Raw genomic sequence first — 15,468 nt, 5'->3', positions numbered from 1 at the left:
ACAGTGCTGCACTCCCTCAGTACTGCACTGAACATAAGAACATAAGAACATAAGAATTAGGAACAGGAGTATGCCATCTAACCCCTCGAGCCTGCTCCGCCATTCAATAAGATCATGGCTGATCTGGCCGTGGACTCAGCTCCACTTACCCGCCCGCTCCCCGTAACCCTTAATTCCCTTATTGGTTAAAAATCTATCTATCTGTGATTTGAATATATTCAATGAGCTAGCCTCAACTGCTTCCTTGGGCAGAGAATTCCACAGATTCACAACCCTCTGGGAGAAGAAATTCCTTCTCAACTCAGTTTTAAATTGGCTCCCCCGTATTTTGAAGCTGTGCCTCCTAGTACTAGTCTCCCCGACCAGTGGAAACAACCTCTCTGCCTCTATCTTGTCTATCCCTTTCATTATTTTAACTGTTTCTATAAGATCACCCCTCATCCTTCTGAACTCCAACGAGTAAAGACCCAGTCTACTCAATCTATCATCATAAGGTAACCCTCTCATCTCCGGAATCAGCCTAGTGAATCGTCTCTGTACCCACTCCAAAGCTAGTATATTCTTCCTTAAGTAAGGTGACCAAAACTGCTCACAGTACTCCAGGTGCGGCCTCACCAATACCCTATACAGTTGCAGAAGGACCTCCCTGCTTTTGTACTCCATCCCTCTCGCAATGAAGGCCAACATTCCATTCGCTTTCCTGATTACCTGCTGCACCTGCAAACTAACTTTTTGGGATTCATGCACAAGGACCCCCAGGTCCCTCTGCACTGCAGCATGTTGTAATTTCTCCCCATTCAAATAATATTCCTTTTTACTGTTTTTTTTTCCAAGGTGGATGACCTCACATTTTCCGACATTGTATTCCATCTGCCAAATCTTAGCCCATTTGCTTAACCTATCTAAATCTCTTTGCAGCCTCTCTGTGTCCTCTACATAACCCGCTTTCCAATTAATCTTTGTGTCATCTGCAAATTTTGTTACACTACACTCTGTCCCCTCTTCCAGGTCATCTATGTATATTGTAAACAGTTGTGGTCCCAGCACCGATCCCTGTGGCACACCACTAACCACCGATTTCCAACCCGAAAAGAACCCATTTATCCCGACTCTCTGCTTTCTGTTAGCCAGCCAATTCTCTATCCATGCTAATACATTTCCTCTGACTCCGCGTACCATTATCTTCTGCAGTAACCTTTTATGTGGCACCTTATCGAATGCCTTTTGGAAATATAAATACACCACATCCATCGGTACATCTCTATCTACCATGCTCGTTATATTCTCAAAGAATTCCAGTAAATTAGTTAAACATGATTTCCCCTTCATGAATCCATGTTGCGTCTGCTTGATTGCACTATTCCTATCTAGATGTCCCGCTATTTCTTCCTTAATGATAGCTTCAAGCATTTTTCCCACTCCAGATTTTAAACTAACCGGCCTATAGTTACCTGCCTTTTGTCTGCCCCCTTTTTTAAACAGAGGCATTACATTAGCTGCTTTCCAATCCGCTGGTACCTCCCCAGAGTCCAGAGAATTTTGATAGATTATAACGAATGCATCTGCTATAACTTCCGCCATCTCTTTTAATACCCTGGGATGCATTTCATCCAGACCAGGGGACTTGTCTACCTTGAGTCCCATTAGCCTGTCCAGCACTACCCCCCTAGTGATAATGATTATCTCAAGGTCCTCCCTTCCCACATTCCCGTGACAAGCAATGTCAGCCCAAATTCTGCAGGGTGGTTGCAGAACTTGAACCCAGGATTTACTGACCCAGAGATGTGAGTGCCTTACCACTGAGTCAAGGCTGGTACTCTGAGAGAGCATACTTACTCACTGAGCCACTGAATAAGGATTCATAAATATAGATTTAAATCCTATTATTTCCTGTGGTGTTATTACATGATCATATGAATCCTTATTTACATAAGCTATTTATTTATTTGTGATTAGCTTTGTAAATAGTACGAGGGCCAAAAGGTAAGTGTGGCAAAGATTAGGATGAGGTTAAAGCTTTAATTAAGTCGTTGGTAAATACAAGTCCTCATGGTGTACTGCCAGTGGACCTTTACAGAAGGATAACTCAACTCCATCGGAGAAATCACCCTTAACATTTCTTTCAAAATCTCCCATTAATATAGCACTGTGACTGTTCTCTTACAACACAAGACTGACTCACTATGAAAATGAATTAATTACATTTAACACAATACGTGCATCCTACTAAAAATGCACCCAAGGCAAAACAAGTGGGATTTGGAAAACACAGCTTGCTTGGCAGACTTTCTGTAAGTGTGCTTGTTAATGCTGAAACTGGAGTTGGCAGTGAAAAGCAATGTTTCTCAGGAGATGGACGTCACAGGCATTGGCTGAGTCTCCTCAATGGTAAGAAAGGCACTTGAAAATCACCAGGGTCTCCTTTAATTTTACTGATCTTACTTCCGAACCAAGAGTGCTGCAGCCTCTCCCTCACCTTTGCCAGAATTGACTGACTGTGCAGCATTCATATCTGTTCCTATTTAGCAGCATGGCACAAAGTTGATATTTTTCTGCCTTTCACCTCTCCTAGACTCACTCGGTAAGGGGCATTTATTTATTACTTTCCATTCGAGCAGTTTTTCCTGGGTAATTCCATTGCACTGTCATGAAGTATGAAAAACCAAACTTTGCTGTTATTGAACAGTCATTTCACTTTCATAGAATCATAGTAAAATTCCGACACAGAAGGAGGCCATTCGGCCCTTCGTTTCCATGCCGGTTGAAAAAGAGCTGTCCAGCCTATTCACACCTCCCACCACTAGGTCTGTAGCCCTGTAGGTTACGGCTCTTTAAGTGCACATCCGATACTTTTAAAATGTGATGAGGGTTTCTGCCTCTACCATCCAGACCCCCACCACCCTCTGGGTGAATGTTTATTTCCCCATCTCTCCTCTAATCCTTCTACCACCTACTTTAAATCTATGCCCCCTGGTTGTTGACCCCTCTGCTAAGGGAAATAGCTCCTTCCTATCCACTCTATCTCGGCCCCTCATGATTTTATACACCTCAATAACAAGACTTTGGGGCCGAAATTGCCCCGCATTCAATTGGATTTACGTAATTTTTTTCCACCGGCACAGAATTGGCCTCTTAGAGTTCAAAAACAAATGTTGGTTACAGTTACGGAGCATTCACTGGGCGTTTGTGGGGCACGATGCTCAGCACATCAATGTGACACGGAGGTGCCACGCCCTGCTGATGTATCACCACGTCCCTCCCCTTGTTTTAAAGGGGAGGGCCGCTGCGAACTCTGCAGCCTCTTTAGTGGCGCCCACTGGGCCACCAGGGAGGGTTTCAGCCCTGACACCCAAGAGGGGGAACCGGGCTGCATATTTGCAGCCCGACCACACCAGCGGCCACCATTGTCGAGCTGACTAAATAGTCGACCGAGAGAAAAAAGATGGTGGCTGCTGCGCTACCAGCTCCCCTTTAAGGGCGGCCGGGGTGCCAAAGCTACCACAGCTTCTCGCACCCAGAACCTGTCGGTGGCATCGCTCCTTGCGTCCCGCGGGGCAATTTCCCCCGAGGAGCGCAAAGGGGTCGGCGCGCACGGAGATGACGTCATCGCCATGTGTGTACCGCGCTGGTGCACTAATCGCGGGACGCAAACCAATTTTCGGCGGGAGAGCCCCGGGGGCTATTCCGGGGCTGCTAACGGGCCTTTTTGAGAGGGGCAATTTCAATCTCTTTGGCCCCGAACTTCGTGGGAGCTAAGGCCCGCCTGTTTCTCAGTGATCCCCGGGCATAACGTGAGTTTTTGTCTCCCGCTGCCACTGGAGCCAGTCACGCAGGAGTTTCTCTGTGGTTCTGTCGGCGGCAACGGGAGCGGCAGGCAGCGGGAGTCGGTGGGTGGAAATGGGCGTGAGTATTGGCGGCAGCAGTGGGCGGGAGGTGCAGGTCTCTCGACTCGGCAAACATCGGAGGCCATGCACCGCACATGCACGAGATTGAGATATTTTTTAATAGTTTCTTATGGATGATGACATCACTTTTCCCATGATTGGGGCTGATGGCACAGCTGCACATGCTCATAAAACCTCACTACTCACTTGCACCTCCCAATTGCAGAGGGGTCAGATTTGGAGAGAGAAAAACAAGATCATCATCAGCCATCCATCTCAGAAAGCTATTATGAGTACAAAAAAAGCTTCCAAGAAGTCTAATGGAGGGAGGCCCAGAGCTCCCTGGTTTACTGAGGAGAGCTGGAGGAACTTGTATCCGAGGTGGTGCGTCGTTATAATGAGCTCACCCAGGATGGTCGTAGTTAGCCTCCACCATCCCAATTTGGAGGCATTTGGCGGGAGATTGGTGAGACCGTGTCCTCCGTGGGCAACATTGTGCAGGATGGAGACCAGTGCAGGAAACAATGAAATGATATGGTTGCCTCAACAAGAGTAATTAAACATGTATTGTTGCACTCCCATACTACTCCAAAAGGTTCTGTGTTCGTTGTGTGTGTGTGTGTGTGTGTGTGTGTGTGTTGCATGATCAAAATGGGTAAAGGCTGCAACTTTTACTTCTGCAGAAGTGCCTTCAATGCATCAAAGCAGAGGGGCACAGGAGGGGCTTCACCAGATGTCATCGAGGTGACTAGCCTAGAGGAGTGAGCCTTGGCTATGGTAGGTGACCACACCGTGCCACCATACAGGGTGGTGCAGATCCCATGCTAAAGCATGGTAAGCGTATCCGAATCTCCGGTCTGTGTCACGCTCATGTCATGCAAGGTCATGTAACGTTATGTCAAATGCTTTTTTACTGCACTGTGTGTTGTCCATTAATGGTGTGCTCATTAAGTTGATGCTGTTGTTTCAAATGGATTGTTTGGATTGTCACTTGACCTGGTTTTAGAAATAATGCAGACTTTTTGGATTCCTTTGTTTGCTTGAAGTAAGAATGTGAAATGTTACGGATCACATGTAGGCATGACTAACTCCACCCCACCCCACCCCCCCACCCCCCCCGCTATACACTTAAATGTTGTCCTCTACTTCGAGATGTTGATTGCGATAGCACCGATCAATGCATCCCATCCACCTCTGACACACAAAGGCAGTGTCAAACACCAACACCTTTCACCTCGCGACCGTCAGCATCCCAACACACCAGCTCCTTCCTCCACCCCCCCAGATCACCCATATCCACCGTATCCACCTCCGCCACCCAGAGACACAAACACCAGGAGGAAGAGGAGGGAGAAGTCCCAGGCTTTGTACCACTTGAGGTCGAGGAGCTGCAAGAGGAGGATTCCAGCTTTCTGACACATGTGCCACCTGTTTCGCCAACATCGGTTTCGTTGTCCGACCTTTTGGGCTTCGAATCGGACGACGCGGGAACAAGTGGTGGGAGGCGCAGAGGCTGTGCTGGAAAAACCACCAAGCCGCAAGTACCCAGGATGATGCAACAAGCCAATGAGGATGCAGGACGGGTGGCAGCAATCCAGAAAATGGTCCAGTTGTCGAGGGCGAGTGTCGAGCTAGGTTGAGATCTGCTGCAGGCCATGGCTGGGCTAGCTGCCAGCATCATCACCTTTGCAGAGGAGCATTGTGCCAGTATGTTGCGGCTCATCAGTGCACTGGAGCGAAACACCGACTCTATAGAGGCCATATGCCAATCAATGCTTTCAGGACATGTCATGCAACCCCCCGAACCCACACCATCAAGATCGACAGATCCCGAGGAGCCGGAGTTGCCAGCGGCTTCCATCTCACCCCCTACATTCTCTCCAAGACGAACACGGCAGCAGTGCTCCGGCTGCCCTCCTGCACAATGTCATGGAGCAGAGACGGTGAGGGGCAGGGGTGCGTGTCGCTGTGGTGCAGGCAGAGCCATGAAGAGGACGATGGGCCTCACATCGAGAGGGGGAAAGAAAGGTGGCGATAGTGGGTAGAGGGTTGGGTGTTCGTGGTGATGATGTTGTTTATTCCTCATTAAGTTGATGCTGTTGGTTCAAATGGTTAGTTTGGATTGTCACTTGACTGGTTTTAGAAATAATGCAGATTTTTTGGATTCCTTTGTTTGCACGTTCTGTCACTTGTCATGCTGCACTATTAAATACAGACACATTGTTCCACTAACTCTTGGTCAGTATTTAACTTTTATATCATCTGGGGTACGTGCTGAGAAACAGACAAATCTCCTTCAGGTGTACTGGTCTCTGAGCAATATCTTGGTGTCCACATGTGAGGCAACTCTTTAATGGGTCCTGTCATCTGCCTGACTCAAAACAAAAGTAAGGGTGACCAATGCAGGAAGGCTGTCTTTGAATGAGAGATAGTTGCACAACTTGGAGACCACACATTAACGCTTGCACGTCGGTCCACATTTTCTTAGGTGCAACATCGCGGAGTCCCACCCCTGATATGATATGTTCCTCAGTGACCTTGCAGTCCATTATATATCTTTTCCTGTCTTCTATACTTGAGCTCATGTTGTTCTCAGGTTCACATCCTGCCACCTGACAGAACCTTACCTGATTTCATTATTGCCTATGTACTTTGACATAAGCTCATACCATCTGAACACTCACATTGTCTCAGTAAATCTGTTCTGCCTGCACTGTTCTAAAAACCCTTATAGCACATCTCCATCAAGCCTTTAATGTATCTCGTAGCTCATTGCCGCTTCCTACACCACACCTGCCCTTCAACGGAGTACTTTTCATTTACATCTGTGACGTCTTTCTGTGCAGCTTCATTTCCATCTGTCAACTCATTCTGAGGGTGTGATAATGGTGCAGCATATGGACACTCCCGGGATGTGCAGCACTGGAGCACTCAGCACGATTCTTCCTGATGCCCGATTTACAGCCAGCTCAGAGCACCTTTCTCCCAGCAGTCAGTCTGCCGGGCGGGAGTAGCATCTTAGAGGAACCTAGACCACCAAAATCCAATTTTTGGAGCCTCCGGCATAGGCAGGGAGTAGAAAGTTGCGTCAGCGGTACTTCCCCGAAGAAACTCCCGCTGCGTGGTACCTGAGCAACTGATGGGCGGTAAATGAGGAATTTTGGCAAAAAAACATTTTTTGGGGCGGTACCTCGGCGGCTGTGGGCGGCTCATTGACCAAGTTTGGGCCCAAATTGTCTTCATAGAATCGTAGCATCTTACAGCACAGAAGGAGGCCATTTGTCCCATCATGCCTGTGCCGGCTCTTTGAAAGAACTATCCAATTACTCCCACTCCCTTGCTCTTTCCCCATAGCCCTGCAAATGTATTTTTTTCAAATATATATCTAATTCTATTTTGAAAATTACTATTGCATCTGCTTCCACTTTCAGCTAATGCATTCCAGATCATAATAACTCATCTTGAGATGAACAGGGACCTACCACTACATTCAAGAGGAAACTTTTTAATGAGCAGGTCTTGTGTACTATTACTTAACTTGAAATGGGGTTATGGATTGCTATGTTCTGTATATGTACTGTATTGAGCTGAAATAATTCTCAGCGGGGTCAAAGACAAGAGTGAAGAAAATTGAAAGATATTCATGGCATGACTAATATTTAGCTTCCAGTTATAAATTTGCCTAAATTGGATGTCTCCATGGATGAAAGGTTACACACCTGAACGTCATAACCTGCAGGTGCTGACTGACTTCTAACATTATATATTTGTATTTGAATGTTTCCACTTCCCATTTTCCCCTAGTCAGTATAATCCCTGAACATTCATTTGGGCCATTTTTGTATCAATAAGAATTCTTACTGCGTCTCACATCTGTGACATGATTTTCATTTAAGCTTCAGATGTAAATAACGGGGCAAACTTTGCAGAGGGATTTGAAGTTCTCAAGTGGCATTTGCATAAATTGGCCAGATAGTATAATAGAGGGCTCCGAATACTCCAACAAGGAAAAATAAGAAACAACTTTATAATACTCACAGAAATTCAGTTCATGATTGGAGTTTGGCACAAAGCTGTCAAGACTGGACAAGCTGTCAAGTCTAGGATGTGAGAGTTCCAGTGTCACAATTTAACAGAAGAGTAAATTCAACTGTATCTACGATTAGAAATGGCTCCAGTGAGCCACAAAGAGCAGCCAAATGGAATTAACATTGTCACTTACTTTTCTCCTTCTCTCCCCTGTTTTCTCACCATTGCGGGGCTGTGAGACTTGTAAATGTTGTCCCTTTCTGCAGTTTGTACAGTGTCAGCTGTGGCTCAGTAGGTAGTGTGCACATGTAAATAACTGACAAACTCAGCCAGGAGAAAAGTAACTTCAACCATGTACTTTTATACAACAACCCAAAATGTTGTCCCCAAACCGGCATGAACCGGAATGAATACAGCAACTGTGAATAGCCCCCACAGGGTCCTAATGCCTGTCCAGTGAACTGCAACAAACAAATAGAGTATGAACACAACAGGTAGCACATTTACCTCTGAGCCAGAAGGTTGTGGGTTCAAGTACCACTCTAGGAACTTGACTCCAGAGACTTGAGTATAATAAATCTAGGCTGACACTGCAGTGCAGTACTGAGAGAGCATTGCCCTGTTGGAGGTGCTTTCTTTTGGATCCGACGCTAAACCGAGGTCCCGTCTGCTCTCCCGTGGCACTATTTCAAAGAAGAGCAGGGAAGTTATCCCCAGTATCCTGGCCAATATTTTTCCCTTAATCAACATAAAAAAAAAGATTATCTGGTCATTATCACACTGCTGTTTGTGGGAGCTTGTTGTGTGAAAATTGGCTGCCGTGTTTCCTACATTACAACAGTAACTACAGTTCAAAACTCTGCATTGGCTGTAAAGCGCTTTGGGACATCCGGTGGTCATGAAAGGCACTTTATAAATCCAAGTCTTTTTTTCTTTTTCAGGTTAATGCACAAAGCCTGCACAAATGAGACTGCAATCCTGGAGCAGAAGGTTATAATAACGCATGTGACTTTCCTGCATAACACTGAGAGTTGATGGGCCTAGATTTGCATCCCTTGAACGGGGTAACTGGGGAGAGGGAGATTTTGGTGTTAATAATGTCAGAAAAGATGATGGACAGCTACATGGTAATTTTCCTTCCCAGAGTTTTAAAACTCATCAATCTGATGGTGCGCAATTTTGTGATAATTTTGCCAACAATTCTTGGATGAAGTGTGTCTGCATTAAAAATGATGATTTGTTGACCGTGATAACGGGATGACATTATCATTATAACACTGTGTTTTAATATGCATGGATTGCACAAAATGACACCTGTTTTCAATTGGCATAAAGCTGGAAGAATTTGATTACGTTGCCAAGCTCCTGATCAACACAGATATTTGCATGTCTTTGGCACACATCAGTATTTTCTTTTCATCCTACTTTATTTCTGTTTTCAGTTTGAGAGCCTCTTTGCTTTGTAACTTTTTACCTCACCCCTAGTTTCTTATTGGATTCATTTTTCCCACAATGATCAGTTCAACAGTGGAAAGGATGGAGGCTTATGATGTGGTAACATGGCTAAATCCAGAGGATGGAAGTGAAGGTAACGCCCGGACGCAGAGTTGCTTAGCAAAGACAGTGAGGACAAAAAGGAGACAGGGTTGCTCTGTATATCAAGGAAATCTTGGAGGTAAAAGAGATCCTCCTGTGGGAAGTAGTAAGCAACCAAAGGAACTGTTTTGGGTCGACATCACTAAAGTTGAAAAAAATCCAAGTTAACATTGGAGATATGTTATAGACCACCACATCAGCCCACGAAGGAGGTCATTTTGTTCTATGTAGAGATAGAAAAGGTAGGTGAGAACAGGAAAGTTTATTTTAATGGGAGATTCCTATCAATTATTATAAATTGGAAGGACCCAAGTGAGTAAGAATCAAAGTTGGTAGATGTAGTCAATGACCACAACCCTCAGAGATAGCTGCGCTCCTCCAATTCTGGCCTCCTTAGCACCCCAATTTCAATTGCTCCACCTTTGCTGGCCATGCCTTCAGCTGCCAAGGCCCTAAGCTCTGGAATTCCCTCTCTAAATCTCTCTGCCTCTCTACCTCTCTTTCCTCCTTTAAGACACTCCTTAAACCTGTTTGACCAAGCTTTTGGTCATCTGTCCGAATATCTCCTTATATGGCCCGATGACAAATTTTGTTTTATAACCCCCTCTGTGAATTGGCTTTGAACATTTTACTATGTTAAAGGTGCTATATAAATACAAATTGTTTTTGGATCATTAAACCGAGGCCCGGTCTGCTCTCTCAGGTGGATGTAAACAATCCCATGGCACTATTTCGAACAAGAGAAGGGGAGTTATCCCTGGTGGCCTGGCTAATATTTATCCCTCAATCAATTTAATAAAAACAGATCATCTGGTCTTAATCAGACTAATGGAGTTGTAGCATCCATGGAGACAGACTACAGAATTAAATGGCTCAATTTTCCCAATCCTGTTTTTTGGCGTAGTTGAAGAGTTATGCCCGTTTTTTGGGGACCCGACTACGCCAAAAAAAACTTGCAACTTTCCCCATTTTAATTTTTGAAATTGAAGCTGTGCGGCCTGTCCTTTAGCTTTTGGGGTGGAGCCTAAGGTCTGCGGCAAAAAATGGAGGCCCTCCCTTCTGCGCATGCGGGTAAAAAAAAAATTACGTATTCTACGTGACTGGCATGGGCGCGCATGCCCAGTACACCTCCTGGTCTGCATTCAGCCATGTTTACAGAGCCAGTGCTGTGTGAGAACTTTTCTTCTGAGTGGAAAAAATTGGAGCTGCAATATGCAACGCAGCTCAAGGACCAAGAATTTATTACAGGGCGAAGTGGAGGCACTAGTTACTGTAATTGAGGTCAGGTGGTATGAGCAGGACACCAGCAGAGGTTAAATAAAGATTAAACCAAAAGAAATGAAGAAACACTGGAACCAAGTTTCACAAGATTACTATGCAATGATGCTAGTGCAAAAAGAAGTGGCAGGACCTTGGTCAAACCGTTGGTGTAAGTAATATTTTCATTTATTCACTGGAATTGCAATTGTAAATGTAACCATCTGTATGTCCCACCCAGCAGAAAGACGCCCTCTCTAAAAGTTATATTTTCATCTTTGCAGAGAAAGGTGGGCCACAACGAAAGAGAAATAACTCTAACAGGAGGAGGCCTGGCAAATCTGCACCCACCCGTGGAAGAAAGGGTCGCTGGTTTGATGGGTCCTGCTTAGAGAAAAGCAACCACCACTGCACAAGCTGGGCCCACACTCGAGGGCGAGGGTAAGTCCTGCAAATTCCACAGTCTGGATTTGCTAAATGTTAAGTACTGCATGGAGTAGCCATGCTTCAGTTCATGGGGATGTCTCCGTCAGCTATACTTTGGTTGATGCAATGTGCTATCATTCATCGTGGTCTTTCAAATGAGCTGCTGCCTGTGCTATGTGAGCCTACTCATGCCACCTTGCCCCCTCCTCTACTGCTAACCATTTGTCTGTTCTGTTATATTTTGCAGAACTTGAGGCCAACCCTAACGAGGCTGAAGCCGATGCAGAAAAAGATTCAGACGCGGACGAGCCTGAAGAGAACATCTTCCAATTCCACCTTCCAGACCAAGAGCATGGGGGTGAGGGGGAAGGAGAGGGGGAGTTGATGGATGAAGCCCCCAGTGTTGTATTCACTCTGAAGGAGGTGCTGGTGCTACCCATTGAGGTGCCAGGCCGTTTCCTGAGTGGTGCGAGTGATGGGACATTCCATGGTTTCACACAGTTCAAGGCTGCGGCTTCCAGTGGGTCGCAGCGAAGCACACCCAGAGCCCCACCGTCCGAGGTTGTGGGTCCCAGTGGGGTGCAGCGAACCACACCCAGGGTGAGGCGGGGAAGGAGAGCTCGACAGCACTCTCCTGAGATGCAGGATGTAGCAGACGTGGTTCAAATGATAGCAATGAGTGGAGAGGGCACTGACCTTACGCGATCACTCCTGGCCACCATCAGTGGGGTGGGTGATGAGGTATCGGGACTGTCAGTAGAGGTAACAACATTCTCGCGAGAAATGGGAACACTGTCCAGGCACGTTAGGGATGGAATTTCAGAGGTAGCTGCATTTATGGTTAGGGTTATACACCATCGATGAACATTCGGGAGGGAGTATCACAGGTAGCTGATACACCATCGGGGCTTCCACACCCCCCCACCCCTCTGGGCCTCTTTTGAAGCCGAGCCCCGAGGTCCTCTTTCCAGGCGAGGGAGTGACTCTGCTGGCCGGTGCTCTGATCCTCGAGCTCGGTGAGGAGAAGTTCATTGGTGGGGTGGTACTTTAAAAAAAAATCAAAAATTCAAGATTTCCATTACAATCCCCAATCGATATAATTTCTCCCTTTTGACTTTCAAAAGATGAAGATTTATGATGCATATTCTCTGTCTAAATAATGCCTTCTTCATTCTCTCCAAAACTTCGGCTAAAAACAAAGGTGTCTTTCGGCCAATTTTGTAATGTGCGATGATATTTGTTAGTTGGCTCAGAAAGTTTTTGGGAGTGGTCACATACGCAGTCGTAGAAAAATCTAAGTTGGCCAAACTTGCTTAAATGTCAAAATCTGGCGCAGAGATCAGGTTACGTCCCCTATGATGCAAAAAAATCGTAGCTGAAAGAAATTGTCCCTAAGTGAATTATGCTGGCGCAGGAACTTTGGGGAAACTTGGAGATTTTAATTTACTCCCCAAAAAATGGTGCACGCCAAAACACCGGCGCAGATAATTGGGGATATCTGAGCCCATAAAGTTTAACGTCATCTGTCAGATATACTGAAGACAAGGAGGCAGGTACATTTCCATTCAGAGTGCGATGAGAGGTGTCAAGAGAATCCTGAAAAAAGGCAACTAAGGTTAAGCATAACAATAAAAAAAAATCTTTCACTCTCAGAGAAGATGTGAAAACCATACAAGACACAAGTGGGCTTGAAAGTGAAGATGAGTATAAAATAGTAAGTACTCTGAATGATTATTACCTCCAACTATTCACAATGGCAGACATAGAAAAATGCCCTCCCTTAGCAAAGATAGCCCATGTAAAATCAATGACTTTGTTGTAAATGCATTGGAAGTTATTGACAGACTAATCAGGTTCAAAACCAATAAATCCTGAGGGATAGATGGCATTTATCCCAGAGTGTTGAGAGAGACTAGGAAAATGATTTGTGAGGCACTGACACTCATTATGAGGGAGTCATTACATATTGCGGAGGTACCAGAAGGTTAAAAGCAAGCTAATGTGATGTCCATCTTTAAAAAGGGCGATAAAACAGACACAGACAACTACAGATCCATTAGTCTTTCTCCCATTCCATGTAAAATACTGGAATTGATTAGCAGGAGTCACATTGAGGATTATCTGTACAACAATAATCTAGTTAACAGCAGCCGGCATGGATTCAGAAGGGAACGATCCTAATTGAACCATTCTTCTTGATTTCTTTGAGGAAGTGACAACTCAAGTGGATATGTATGAAGTGCTACAACATGGTGGGCCTCAACTTTCAAAAGGCTTTTGACAATGTCCGAGACAAAGGGCTATTAATTAAATTTAAAGCTGTGGAGATTCAGGGTAAACCCAGCGTATTGATAAGAACTGGTTGAAAGTTAGGAAAGTGCAAGCACTCATTAATGGAGTTGTGTCGGAGTGAGAGGGTTGTGGGAAGCACTGAGTTGAGTGCCTCAGCACTCAGCCAAGGAACCATTACTGCTGCTAATTTACATAAAGGACCTGGATTAGGAAACACTTTGCTAAGTGGTCAGATTTGGGCAGAAGATACCAATTCAAGAGGAGCCGTGGAATCAGAAGAGGCAACTCAGGAATTGCAGTATGAGTTGGACAAGTTATGTAAGTGGGCTGAAACAACGACAGAGGAAATTTGATGCAGACAAGCGTAAAGGGCTGTACAGTACCGAAAAAAATAGATGACCTGCAAACTCCATGAATGAAATTGAGAGCAAGCTAGGAGTCTTCATGGACTAGACACTGAACGTTTCTAACCAATGCAGAGAATTAATCAACAAAGTCAACATGATGTTCAACTACCTAGTGAAACCTGTAGAATATATGTGAGAGGAGATCACACTTTATAGTCCTCCAGTCAGATCACATTATGTGCGTAAAAAGACTTGCATTTATATAGTGCCTTTCACGACCACCAGACGTCTCAAAGTGCTTTACAGCCAATGAAGTACTTGTGAAGTGCAATCATTGTTGTAATGTGGGAAACGCAGCAGCCAATTTGGACACAATAAGTTCCATGAACAACAATGTGATAATGATCAGATAATCTGTTTTTCTTATGTTGATTGAGGGATAAATATTGGCCAGGACACTGGGGATAACTCCCCTGCTCTTCTTCGAAATACTGCCATGGGATCTTTTGCGTCCACCTGAGAGAGCAGATAAGGCCTCGGTTTAATGTCTCATCCAAAAGATGGCACCTCCAATAGCGCAGCACTTGCTCAGCACTGCACTGGAATGTCAGCCTAGTTTTATGTGCTCAAATCCCTGGAGTGGGACTTGAATCCACAATCCTCTGACTCAGAGGCAAATGTGCTGCCCACTGAGCCACAGCTGACACTGCGTAGGCAGTTTTCATGTTAAATGTGGACATAGAAATTTATAGTAGAAATAGAAAAGTGAAGAACGGGGAGTGAATTAGATCTGCGTCTCCTGGTTCTGTTGTCTCCTGCCCTCTAACCTCACTTCACCTGAAAATTAGACTTGGTTTTAACATTGCACATGGGAAATCTATTCATATCTTTAAAAAAACTTAATAAGAAGCATAACAGTCAGTACGCACTCAGAAGAAAATCTGTAATGTTACTCTTAACAATGACTTCCAATTGACTTTCAAAGTGTAGAGAAATTTATTGAGCAAAGTTTGGCTTCTGAAGGGTCAATCTTGGCCTGTTTTGTCCTCTCACAAATATTCCGCTGGTGTTCCTTCTTCCAGCCAGATACACAAAGGGGCTTTTCACTCTGATCACATACCAATTATATGAAAAATATGTGTGTTGTTTCAACTTCTTGTTTTAACCTGTGCAGTGTCAAAACCAACACCTCATGATGCAGAGTTTTCCAATACTTCCTAAGCATAAACAATGAGCAATAAAAATCAGATGACAGGAATAGAAGTTACAAAAACTTCACATATTGATGTTGAACATACAAATCTTCATAACAGAACAAACTTGCTCTTTCCATCAAAAGATCAACAGTGCTAATTAAATCAAGGAAACAGTCTGATCTGTGTGTAAATGAAATGAGAAATTCTAATTTTGCTGCAGGTGTCATGTTAATGGGAATGTTTATTTAAAGGCAACAATCAACCCAAAACCAATTAATTGCCTGTACATTCATCTGGAAAGAAAACAGTTTTGCACCAAAGACTGTTCTAATTCATTGGCTCTTCAAAGGCTTGCAGATTACACAAAAGCAAAATACTGCGGATGCTGGAATCTGAAATAAAAAGAGAAAATGCTGGAAATCTCAGCGTGTCAGGCAGCAT

Source organism: Pristiophorus japonicus, chromosome 20 (genome assembly GCF_044704955.1).
Source record: "Pristiophorus japonicus isolate sPriJap1 chromosome 20, sPriJap1.hap1, whole genome shotgun sequence".
NCBI lineage: Eukaryota > Metazoa > Chordata > Chondrichthyes > Pristiophoridae > Pristiophorus > Pristiophorus japonicus.
The sequence above is the reverse complement of the archived record's forward strand: the minus strand, read 5'-3'. Positions refer to the sequence as shown.